The sequence below is a fragment of the Marmota flaviventris genome, chromosome 4 (genome assembly GCF_047511675.1).
Source record: "Marmota flaviventris isolate mMarFla1 chromosome 4, mMarFla1.hap1, whole genome shotgun sequence".
In the NCBI taxonomy this organism is placed as follows: domain Eukaryota; kingdom Metazoa; phylum Chordata; class Mammalia; order Rodentia; family Sciuridae; genus Marmota; species Marmota flaviventris.
In genome coordinates, this window is record NC_092501.1 from 114,360,069 (window position 1) to 114,373,703 (window position 13,635).

Genomic DNA, 13,635 nt, shown 5'->3' on the forward strand with positions numbered 1-13,635 from the left:
CAAGATTAACTTGTGGTAAAAAGGTCACACAATTTTGACATTGTTTTATTATTTGTCTAGCTTGTTCCTTAGTTATTTTAAAACGCTTTTGTAAAGTATTAGCATTGACATGGAACTTTTTATGAAAATTTATAGCTTCTTCTAGTGTAGAGAAAATATGTATGTCATGTGTAGTTTTATCTGCTAAATCATTGCCCAAACTAAGGGCTCCAGGCAATCCTGTATGTGCCCTGATATGTCCTATAAAGAATGGATCTTTTCTGTCCCAGATTAGACTTTGTATAGTGGAAAGCAAATAGAAAACAGTAGAAGAAGGGGAAATCCTACCAGCATCTTCAAGAGATACTATAGCATTAACTACATACTGACTATCAGAAAATAAATTAAATGCAGAATCTTTAAACATCACAAAAGCTTGTAAAACTGCATTAAGCTCTACCTTTTGAGCTAATTGTTTGGGTACTAAAAATGTAAAAGTTTGATCAGGGGTAACTACTGCTGCTGTACCATTATTTGACCCATCAGTGAATATATTTGGAGCATTCATGATAGGTGTTTTTCTTGTCATTTTTGGAAAAATTACAGGATGCAATGACCAAAAAGACAATAAAGGATTAGATGGTAAGTGGTTATCAAATGAAACATTAGATTTGCACATGATTATTGCCCAAGTATTTAACTCATTAGCTAACTCATCAATTTGATTCATAGTATATGGAGTAATAATTTTATTGGGAGAAATTCCAAACACTCCCTTTGCTGCTTTTATTCCTTTGAGTATTAATTGTCCTACAGCCTCAGGATACCTAGTAAGAATAGTGTTAGGAGAATAAGATAAATGTATCCATAATAATGGACCTTCTTGCCAAAATACTCCTGTAGGAATATTTTTTGTTGGTAGTACAATAAATAATAAAGGCAAACTTATATCAATTCTATCCAAATGCATATTTTCCATATATGTTTCAATGATTTTTAATGCCTTTCTTGCTTCAGGCGTTAACATTCGGGGTGAATTTGGATCTGATGGACCTTTTAGGATATCAAATAAAGGTCCCAACTCTCCTGTTGGTATACCTAAATAAGGCCTTATCCAATTTATGTCTCCTAATAACTTTTGAAAGTCATTAAGCGATTTGAGTTGATCTACTCGTATTTGAATTTTTGGTGGCTCGCACGGGGAGCGACTGAGGGTAAGTGAAACTGCTCGCCCCTGAGGGCAGGGCGAGAGGATGGGTAGCCATTTTAAGATTCTTCTTTTGTTATTTTGTTTCACTTTTGTTTTAAGTTGCCTGTCCCTGGAGATGTGTAAGATGGAAGAAAAACCGCTCACATCTGAGGAACAGATAGGGAGAAAGGACGGATGGACATTTCAGGAGGCTATTATAATGATTTTGTGTTGTTTCAATTTTGTTTCACTCTGTTTCAGTTTTGTTAGGCGTCATCTTGTTGGGTTGTATTATAGTAGAAATATGGGATCAGAAATTAGTAAAAAACAAAAAGCTTGCCATGAATATTAATTGAAAGAATAAATAAGTAAAATATCTGGCAGAGTAGCTGTCCAGTAAATATTAACTCTATTACCACTTCACCCTTTAAATGATATCTTGAGGCATTTTACAGCAGGCATTTTATACTTTAGTCAACCTCCTTAAATAAAAGATCACAAAAAAAAAAAAAAAAAACACTCCCAGGCCCTAGAAAAGTGTAAAACAGGACAACGGAACGGTGAAATGAAGAACATGATCCCAGCTACATTCCAACAAATCCTTATCGTTAAATAACCCAGTATAGGCCAAAAAGGCAACATTTAGTCTGCTTGGCAAACCAGCTATGGTTGATGAAAGGAGCTCAGGGGAAATGAATTTGTCAGTCATGAAATTTCCCCCTTTGATATGAAAGATCTTCAAACAAAAAAAACCCATGACCCAATGTTAGTCTATTGGTATTGTCATTCTTATCTGCATTTTTAATTATTAAACTAACTCAAGTCCAGATGCTAATGAATTTGTTCAGGGTCCACACACGTATAGTGCATCAACCCTAGAACAAAGTTCTGCTTCTATGAACAAAATAACCTTTTTTCTTTTGTTATAGAGTTCTGCATGAGAGAAAAACAAAACAGTAGAAAAATGAGATACAGGCAGTACAAAGTCTCTACCTTCCTCTAGGTACTTGTCCCCTACCTAGACGCATGAATCTCTCTCATTATCACTGCAGGATAGCAAAACAAAGAGAAAAATTCTCTACTGGATATTTTCTTTATATTCTTTAACTACAATATGAAGTTTTTTTTTATATTTCTGCCTTAAAAATGTGTATATAACAGTTTTGTTTCTCTTATTCATTATTATCTGCTTTCTTGTGAAGTGGGAGAAGTAAAAATCGTGTGTTCAGCCATTTATGACTATTAATGCCACCTAACTAGGGACTTTAGGTATGTGAAAAGGTTAAATGAACTTGATTCACATACATCTACTCTCTGTGATTGCCATTTGGGGAACACTGAGTTCCTGTAGGAAGGTAAATTTTAAGCAACATTTCTCAAATAGGCCTGGGCCATTTCCTATGCTGAGTGATTTTACGTAAGATATCTGCCTGGATTTGTGCAAGATGGGAACCACAGACTGGTGAATTATGGACTTCATTAAGGCATGAGCATCCTGGACTTGGTAAGGTTTCAGGTTTCTGATCAGCTGAGAGTACTCAGAATTGACAAGGTATGGGGAAAAGGAGTCCATGAGGAGGGAAATGACTGAGACAGCTTTATATATATTATATATATTATAGTATATATATATTCTCTTTTAGATACTAGGCACTCAGTGAGGCTAAGAATAGACCAGAAGAGCCAGGAAAGAGAAAAAGAAATATGGGAGATAAAGCCGTACCTCCATGGTGACCAACTTGCCAAATTAGAGGCAAGCATAAAACCTGATAGTGAGTTGGAGATATGAAACAGATTATCTTAAGTGTTGTGTGTGAGGACCACCAACTAACCAGCCAACTTGGTACCTCCACAAGTAAGAATTCACTGTAAAGCAGGGACTACCAAAGGAAATCTGGTCCCAGAAATTAATAGAGTTTCTAGCATCAAGTCTTCAGGCACTGGCTGTTCTCAAAGTCAGGTGTTGGGTTAGTTTAATAGTTCTGGGGATTCCACCAGCTTTGGAGGTGTAACCCAGCAAGCAGATGCAAGAATAAAGGCTGTGATCTGGCACTCTAGGTATGAGGCATCAAGTGGCAAACAGATTGTCTGGCAGGACCCAACTTGGAAGGTTAAACTTAATCACGTATCAATACAGAAACCCAGTCACATAAACTGTACAAATGCATCCAGAGACTTTGGTCCAATGAACACAGAGCTTTCCAAGATTCATGCAGGCATATTGGTTCCAGGTTTGCAGCTGCTAAATCATTCCCAGTCCCTTTACCATTTACATAGATCTAAGCTTTTTACAAAAAGACTTCTACATATTACCAAAGATGGCAGGGATGGCTCATTGTCCACCAAAGATTCCAATTCCCCCATTCATAGTTATGTGCCATACTATGAATAGCTGCTGCCAACAGCAGACGCCAAACCAAGGATCATATTCCTTAGTCATCCTGCCTCAAGTTGTGTCATGTGCATGGCTTTCACTCAGAAGAAGGATGAATGTCATTTCCAGCCAGGTTCTCTAAGAACTGTGCCTTCTCCATCCTCTCATTCCCCATTTGCCAGTTGGATGAAGAGGACTGTACAAACCTACGGGAAAGTTGAGCCACACAATGCAGGAAACCTAGCCACCTTATTCATCAGGAGGAAGCTGGCCAATGTCCAGGAACACTAGTATTGAATCATTATGTGAATGAAACATAAACTTCTATTGTGTAAAGCCAGTGAGAGTTGTGCCATCAGAGTTACACATGCAATTAAAATCAGAAAATAAGAAAATCTGGGCAAACGGGAAAGTGTGTGAAACAAAATTGAATGTTAGTTTACAAAAATATATGTCTAAGGTTTGTAGTGTTTCCCTCAGATGCAAACAAAACAGATGCTAGAACAAGGTTTATCTGGTTTTAAGTTTCTCACAGGGGTCCTCATAAAGAGAAGCCTATGATGTAATGAACCACTAGAGGATGCGTTACAATGTGTGTTTTGGTGTTATGGACTCTGGCTTCAAATTTGGGCTCTGCAAATTACTGAGTAAACTCATTCAAGTTATTTAACCTTTCAAAGCTTCCATTTCTTGAACTGTAAAATGAGGATAAGAAAAATATTTCATAGGATTGTTGTGAGAATGTAATGAGGTGAGCCACATAAAGTGGTAGAAAAGTGCAGTCCACACAGTGCTGAATGAGTGTGCTAAATGAGGCTGAGCCAATCATCAATATTACTATTAAAAAAAAAACCCTAAATCTGGCTATCAGAAATGATAATTTGCTCTGAATCATAGTATGTTTCTGAAATATCAGAATAAAGAAAGCCAGATCCTAACTGACATTGCCTGACACCTGGGAGAGATTAGGAGGTAGGGTGCCAATCAGATGTCACAGCTCAGAGCTGTTCTGTGCCCTGTCAGAAGTTGAGTTTATGCCTCGCCCCCTGTGTATGTGTGGCAGGGTTCCAAGCTCCACCTGGTAGTGCAGATAAGGCTTCTGATGCTTGGTTCCTGCATTACTCAGGATTAACCCAGAGCATGTAACTTCTCAACACTGGACTTGAAAATGAGTGAAATTAGGGAAAACTATGCCTGATACCAATAAATCTTCTGGGACAAGAATTTGAAGTTCTTCAACAATGCAGTTAATCTGCCCACATAATTACAAAATTATACAAAATTGTGTTATTTCCTAGTCTTTTCATCAGTGCTATGAGCTTTATTTATTATTCTTTTCAAAGAAAATTAGATAGTATTCTGATGACCTCAAAAAATCCTAACCATATACCACAAAGAAAGGAGACATCTAGCCTAGGATACAGTCTCTTACCACAGACATGTCCCCCGCCCCTCTTAGCCTGGAAGAATTGGACAATGAACCTCACACCCCCACCACACACACACACACACACACACACACACACACACACACACAGTCCAAGTCTTTTGTCATTCCTCAAAATGTGACTCTGTTCAGCATTTAACTGTCTTCCCTAGAAGAATAAATTATGCTGCTCTGAAATAAACACTAATCATTTAGTCCACAGAGAAAAGGCAACAAACAACCAAATATCCACCCATCACAAGGAGCTTAAATGAAGCATGGATTTAAGTTGCTCTTATGAGTATAACCCATGATCTTTATTAGAGTTTACTTTGCATAATTACCTCAGGGAACTATGAGAAGCCCAGAGCTGTTTCTGAGTCTTGATTCGTTTTGTGCTGCTGTACCCAAGGAAGTAAATATAAATTGGAGAGTTTTGCCAAGCTCCCTGGATTCTTGAATTATCCCCCACAAAGAGATTCGTAGCATCCTGGAATCCTTTGAGTATGTGAGAATATACTAGGAGCCAAAGGAGAAATTAACAGCCTATTTCTCTGCCTTGGAGAAAAATAGAAAGTTGCTGAGGGGGTAGTTAAGATTATGACAGTGAGCATTTATACAGATTTGCTTTCCCAAAGCTAATCTAGAAAATTCAGAACAGTGTCTTTAAAAGAGATATTATTTGGAAGAACCACAGGCTGAGAGAACAGGGAAAATAAGGAAGCTGTCTTAAAGGTGGGACTCTGCTACAAATTGTCCTCAGGGTTAGCCACCAAGAATGAGAGAGTGCTTTAAGGGCTGAGAAATACATAGGAAATAAAGGAAGGACCTGAAAAAGTGAGAGTTTGAGAAGACAGTAAAGCCAAGAAATCAGAAGCTACCCCCAAATAAAGAGAAAGCCCAAAGAAATGCCCACTTAGCTCTCCCAGGACACAAAGATACATGAGACAAAGCTTTTCCAGTTTTAACTTCTAATATGAATGCATTTCCAAAACCTAATAGGTTTGGAAACACTAGGAAAAACAAGAGGCTATATCTTAACTCTGTGACTTTCAAACTCTTTTACCATGCCACCCTGTTTCTCATATCCGGTATGATTTTTTTTTTCATATAATTTCTTCTTAGATCTCTTTATTCAGATTTTCTGAAATTCTCAGCCTAACAATCACGGGTCAAACTGTACCCATGTAGTTTATAGTGAATGGGACCCAGGATCAAACATATTCCATAGCCATCAAAGAACATTTGTAATTATCTTGAATATATCAAACAGAGAAAAAATGTCAGTAAGAAAGCTTCAAGATCTGGATTCCTACATGAATCCCTAGGGATTCCTAAAGTCTAGCCTAATACTTTGACTGAGTCACAGATGGTTTGGGGCCATTATTGTGTGTCTCTCTGTTCAAAACCATTTCCTTTACCGAAGCAGGGTTTAACATCTTGGCATTGTTAGAGGATAAGGCAATCTTCAGAAATTCCCTGGGAAGAACAATACAATTCATTGACATGCAATAATAATTTTGGAGAATTCATATAGCAAATCAACCAACTGCTATAAAACAAAAGTGATGGAGGGGAATGCTGATACATGTGAGCATGAGGGAAAGATAATGATACAGGGAAATATATGCAATGTGTGAAAGAATTGAATAAATGAATGAATGAATGAGATAGGTTCAAATATAAAGAGTTCAAAGAGATACATAAGCCTCTAGTACTAAAACTTCACAGGACAGTGAGTAATGCTTAAAACCAAAGATAAAGGGATAATAGATGATCAGAAAAGGGAAACTAGAAAGTAAATACTGTGCTTGACTAATTCTACTTCCAAAACTTAAATCAATGCAGTAACCACTAGATCTGAAACCATGTGAAATTATTAATATATATAATACATATATAAAACACCTAAATATACACACACATATTACATATACATAAATTGTCTGACTTGCTAAACACTATCCCTTTTCTTATATCTTTTCTGTGTTTGCATAGGTGACATTGTAAATGACTTTGAAAATAACACTCACTTCCATCTATTGAACATTTTCATTTCCTCGGAATGGCTTTCTGAAATCCCTGACATAATTTTCAGATTGATTTTTGGCTGCCCTTATGAAGCCTGCTAAGATTTCCACAACTGTGAATCAGTCAGAGTGATGTGATTAACAGTGCCACCATGACTTTCTAGGTGGCTTCACATTTGTTAGTGATTGGGGTCCAAGACCCAAAACATTTCCATACCCTTGTGTCAAATGTGAACTTAAGGCTTTGCTGTGGTCCTAAATTCTTTCTGCCAGGTTCGTCATTCATTTCTTAAATCTCATTTAAAAACCTTTGTATCCACGCATCACTGTCCTTTCTCTTCATATCTTTCCTTTTTTTTTTTTTTTCATTTGCCCTTGCAAATTGTTTTTAGGTATTCTTTGGGTGCTAACAGCATAAAGCAAGGTTAAATTATATGGCATTCTTAATGCCATTTCAAAGGTTCATAGCTCTTTTGGAGTTCTTTATGGCTCTGAACATTCCCCAAAGAAACCTCACAGTGCCCTGCCCCCACAACATTTGGTGGTTCATATTTGGAAGCAATAGTCAGGGTCAAAATCTGTCCTTTCCTACTGAGCACCAATGTTTGAGACCCTGTGATTGTCTAGTTGGATTGACCACTATAATTAGCACATGCTATTCAGCATACCACCCTTTTATACTTGTATGTCCTAAAATAAGCTTCTGCATTATTTTACATTTTTTGGATATCAACATTTATTAACACATTGCCAGTGAATCACTCAATTTAAATTTAAATGCCTTCCCACAATCTATAACCTTGTGATAAAAGATACTGTTTAAAATTTAAAGACATCATGAAAATGGACATTAACTGAAATTCTGTCTACTAACCAATTGAAGAAAAATCTTTCCGTTAAATGGAGAAGAAGAAAAGCAGTGATGTAATTCTTCATAAGAACAGTGTTCTGCTGCAATTTGCTTGAGTGAGAATTTCTAAAAGCCTTGCAGGAAGGCTCACTTTAGAAAAGCAAAATTTCACTAACTTAACAGGCTCACAAGCCCACAGAGACATAATTACATTTTCCCCTCTTCAACTTATAATTTCTTCAGACTCTCAGGTTGCTACAGAAGAGATATAGAGATCTGGCATATCCAAAAATGGGACTCCCATTTGGTACCTTCTGATTTGCTTTTCATTTCCAGCAACAGAAGCCCAGTGTGAGCCAATGAAGCTGATGCCAGAAATTCTATTTCAGTAAAAATCTGGACTATCCTATATCTTCAGTATAATTTTCACTTGATCCAACATTTAAAAGCCTTTACAGTCATTCAAAAGCAAATTTGCTACAATTTCTGCTATATACCTGGTATATATTTTGATTAAGGATCCCGTGAAGAATCTAGTTTAATAACCACTATAAGTTTCTTTTAGAATTGGGCAAAAATATTTCCCAGCTAAAGAAATGTTGCAGTGATTGTATGTTTCTATGCACCATCAAAGTAGTTTTCCTGCTTTCTGGAAACAAAACAACTTGTTCGTTAACCCCATTACCCAGGCAAGGACAAAAAAGCTTTTTTCAGCTGGTTGATGGGATTCAGGTATCTTTGTGCCAACAGAACTCAAGGGAACAAAGAAGAGTTGATGAAATTCCACATTTTCTAAGAGGAACCTCAGGCTGTGTGAACCATTTATATTTTAGTTACAAAAGCTTGTCAAGTTCCAGAAGCTTTAGTACCTTCAAATGGAAAATAAAATTGATACTGTAAGGGCTTAGCCAATTGTGTCTTTTAAAAATATAAGGGGGTAGACACATTCCACACAGAACAGAGATCAAGTACCCAGGAGTGGAGAAATAGATCAAAAAGAACATTCTGCTTTATAACCATAGGCAATTCTTAATTCCATAGCAAGTCTATATTGCCAATCAAAATTTTCCAAATCATGACATTTGGAGGCTGGACGATATCTCCCAAATATCTCCTGCCTTACTTGAGGTTAGCAAGTTTTACACTACTAGATTTAAAAGAAAAAGAAAAGAAAACATAGGATGTACTTTGTGAACTACTTATGTTATTAAAACCACTCTAGAAGATCAACTAAAGAAATTTTCAGTTTTAAGTGATATAATTATTCAAAATCCAGTGATATTTAACAGGGAGCCTTAGCCCATTTAGCTTTAAGCCAAAAGCAATGGATTCTTCATCCAGGCTCCAAGATTAAGACTGCATCAAATTTATTTCACTCATACTTTTAACATATAAAACTGAAATTTATGAAAAGTTCAACCTGTCACTTTTAGGAATGCCTCCTTATGACCCTGTATTGATTGATTGATTGACACAAAGCTATTATGGGGAAAAAAGAGGTGCTATATTGAAATTATATACCCTCAAAGGAACGAAAATAATAGATCCAGCATATAGTCCATTTTCATGGTTTATTACATTATAAGGGAAATGAATATTAATTTCAGTAATTGTGGTAACAAAGTAACGAGGTAATTACCTTGTGCTAAGGCCAGATAAAAAAATTATATATCATTTCATGGAAAGAATGAAAAAGGTATGAATATGTTTCTAAATTATGACCTAGGAAATTAATAAATATAATAAAAGAATTTCACCTTCTAGCAACTGATAGGAATAACCAGAGACACAATAGAAATTGAGAAAAATATCCGAATATCTCCTCTATACAATGTTAAAGAAACATTCCTGTGCTGCTCTCAACCACACCTGCACAAACAGATGGTAAATTGCCACCAGGAGCTTGGCTTAGAAAGAAAAAGGAAAACCATCTTTTTAAAGTATCTATTTAAGTGTTTTAGAATATAACATACATCCTATATCGAAAAAAAAGAACAGGTTTCTTTTTTTAAAGTCAATCTTTTTCGCACTATAAAAGTAGTCCTACTCATAGAAGAAATTTCAAAAAAGTAGAATTTTTCAGAAAAGGAGGAGGAACTTATAATCTGTCTCAAAAATTCACTATTCAACCAAAATATTGCTGTATTTTTTTTTGGAACAGCCTAGTTTTTTATTGGTTTGCTTATTTTTATCATTTTGACTGCTCAATGGAGCTCAATCTAAATTAAGTTCAAAAGTGATGGACACTTACTTACCAAAGTTTGCAGAAGTTGACAGACAAGATAACCTAAAATCTGAAAGAGTACGTATATAAGAGGTTTAAAAGATCTATATGTCCATGGTAGATAACACAACTTGGGGAAAAAAATATTCACTCTGAAAAGTTCTGAAGGCAATACCAATCAGGCATACACACACACACACACACACACACACACAGTCATGTGATTCTTAAAACAAGGATCTATTCTGGGAAATGTGTCATTAGGCAATTTTGTTACCGTAAGAGCAGCATAGAGTATACACAAACCTAGATGGTGTAGCTTATTACAGCCCTAGACTGAAGTGATACAGCCTATTGCTCCTAGGCTACACATCTGTTCAATATTTTCTTATACAGAATATAATAGGCAATTGTAACACAATGGTATTTGTGTATCTAAACATGTCCAAACAGGTTTGTTTATACCAGCGTTATCAAAAACATATGAGGAATACATTCCACTAAGACATTACAATGTCTTAAAGCTCAGCTCAGATGCAACCTTCTTAATGTTTTATCTTTGCACAATCCATCAGCAGTCTCATTGATGCATGTGAAATCCATTAGCGCATGTCTGTGTTTCACCATTTTATGCCTCCAACACAGCCAAATCTATCCAATGAACTACTCAACATCCTCATTTGGAAATATGCAACGTAATGCAAATACATCTCTAAAATTAAGTTCACTAGCTTTTCCCCCAAACCCAGCACTCAACTCAGTGAGTAGCATCACTATCATTCAGATTATCAAGGCAGAAACTAGATGTTATCTTTTTTGGTTTCCCCCCTACCTTTAGATCCAATCTACCTTGTCCATTTGATTTCAGCTCTTAAATTCTTGCATCTGTGCATGTCCACTCCACCGTTCTATTCCAAGTGATAGGGATAGCATGGTGATCTCAAAGAAAACTGCTTGGGCTACTGCCACAGCCTTCTGACTGGATTCCAAGACCTCCCTTACCTCTTTATAATTTGTTCTTCTCCATGCTAAGAACTATCTTTAGAGAAAAAAAAATCTGATTGCATCACTTAAAATTTTTCAGTGAACTACCAAAAACCACCAGGTTTTGTCATGTCTGGCCCTGCTTGTCATATTCTTCCCTTGCTAGAATGACAGGCATATTGGCCTTCTCTCCAGTCTTCAAGAATCAGTCCTTTGCTGTCATAGAACCTCAGTAAATACTGCTTCCCTATCTGGAATAAGTCTATTCTCCTATCTAGAATAAGCCTGCTCCTGTATACACGTGCACAGGTGCACATGTGCCCACACTCAGAAACTAACTTAATTAACTTCCATTTATGCTAATCCAGTCCTTCCTAAGAGGAGCCTTTCTCAATGCTCTGGCAAGTTCAAGATGCTTTATTACATACTTTCATCTTGCATGCTCATTTCTTTTATGGCTTTAGTTAAACTATCATTTCTGTGATTTTCTTACTTACTTCTCTCTCTCAAATTGGACTCTGAGCTCCCCAAGGGCAGGACCATGATTATTTTATTCATTTCTTCCTCAGCATTTAGTAAAGTGCCTCATCCGGAGGTAGCACTTCCTAAAGGTTTGTTAAATGAAAAATAACAAAGAATTTACAGTCTTATTGTTGAGATGTTTTCACATAAAAATAGAATGATTTAAAATTTATAAAGCACTTCCCTGAGTATAATCTCATTTAATCTACACAACAACCCATAAGATGAACCACTAGCAATGTATTACCATGACAAATCTCTTCCCCTTATGCTACAGAGGTTCATCTCAGCCTTCTAGTCCAAGTACAGGTATTTCTGCTTTATGACCAAATATGCTGTATCATTAGTATTTTAGTCAGCTTTTTCACTTCTGTGAGTAAAAGATCTGAACAGAACCATTTTAAGGGAGGAAAAGTTTATTTGGAGGCTCACAGTTTCAGAGGTCTTGGTCCAAAGAAGGCTGGCTCCATTCCTTGGGGTAGAGGTGAGGCAGAACATCTCAGGAGAAGAGTGTATCAGAGAGAAGCAGCTCACATTAAGATCAGGAAGCAGAGACAGAGAGAGACTCCACTGGCCAGATACAAATATGTACCCCCAAGCTATGCCCCAATTCCCACCTTCTTTAGCCACACCCTTCTACTTCAGTTACCACTCAGTTAATCTCTATCAAGGGATTAATTAACTGATTGGGTTAAGATTCTTACAACCCAATCATTTCTCTTCTGAACCTTCTTGCATTGTCTTACACATGAGTTTTTGGGGGACACCACATCTAAACCATAACAGTTAGGGTCCTCCAGAGAAACAGAACCAATAAGGAGATATATAAACATAGATACAGATGTAGACATATTGGTAACAAGAAACAGAGATTATAGGAATTGGCTCATGCCATTGTAGAGGCCATGAACTCCCATGACATGCTGTTGGCAAGATGGGTAACCAGAGAATCCTGTGGTATAATACAGTTCCAGTCTCAAGGTCTGAAAACAGGAGTGTTAAATGTCTACAGGTAGAAGAGAAGAATGTCCCATCTCAAAAAGAGAAAATTCATCTTTCCTCCACCTTTTTATTCCATATGGGTCCTCAGTGGTTTGCACAATGCCCACACACACACTGGGAAGGGTCATCTGCTTTCTCAACTTACCAATTCAAATGCTTATCTCTTCCATAAAGATCATCACAGACACACCATAAAATAATCTTTTATCAGCTACCTGGGAATTCTTTAGTCAAGTCAAGTTAACACAGAAAATTAGCCATCACATATGACTTTATGTAAAGTCTCATATGTTTATTGGGAAAACAGGATTATTGTGGCTTCCAGTCAAAATCTATAGGAATCTATAATCAGATGATTAAAAAAAATCACAAATCTGACAAATGCACTAGCAAAGCTAAGCATACACTGGCATTTGTATTTAAAAGCATCCTTCTTATACCTTTGGGTTTCTTAAGGATCTATCTTGAGATACAGATCATTGTAGAATTCACTCCTAATAAAGGCTAATTGTGTAAAAATTTAAAAATCAATCCAAGAAAATTCTGTTTTTATTGTTTTTTAAAGTGGGAGAAGTGTACTCTTGCTGCTGCTTCCACATTTACAACTTCCTCAGAGAGAATCATATCGTGAAAATAATTCCATTTCTTGAAGCCAACAAACTAGAAAGATAGTTTCTTACAGGAAAGGAAGTCATTTCTGTAGGATTTTCAGCTATGTTCTTAAGGCTTTTCTAGTTTCTAAGACTGAGTCCTCAGTAATAAACAACGTTTATATGTGATAGTTATAAAATATTAATTTCCTCTAACATAACATAGTACACCCTCCATGTTTTGCTGAACTATACTCCTTCTATTAACAAATTGCATATGAACCAATCCACATTAAAGATACATACATTACAGGAGAACAAACCATACACTGTTCTTTACATTAACTGTATATCTGAGTTGAATGGAATTGTCAACCTTATTTCATTACTGCAATTTCATTTCATTATTGAAAGTGTATTTCTTAAACTTACTATTTGCAGAATCAAAGAAATTCTTACTCTAAC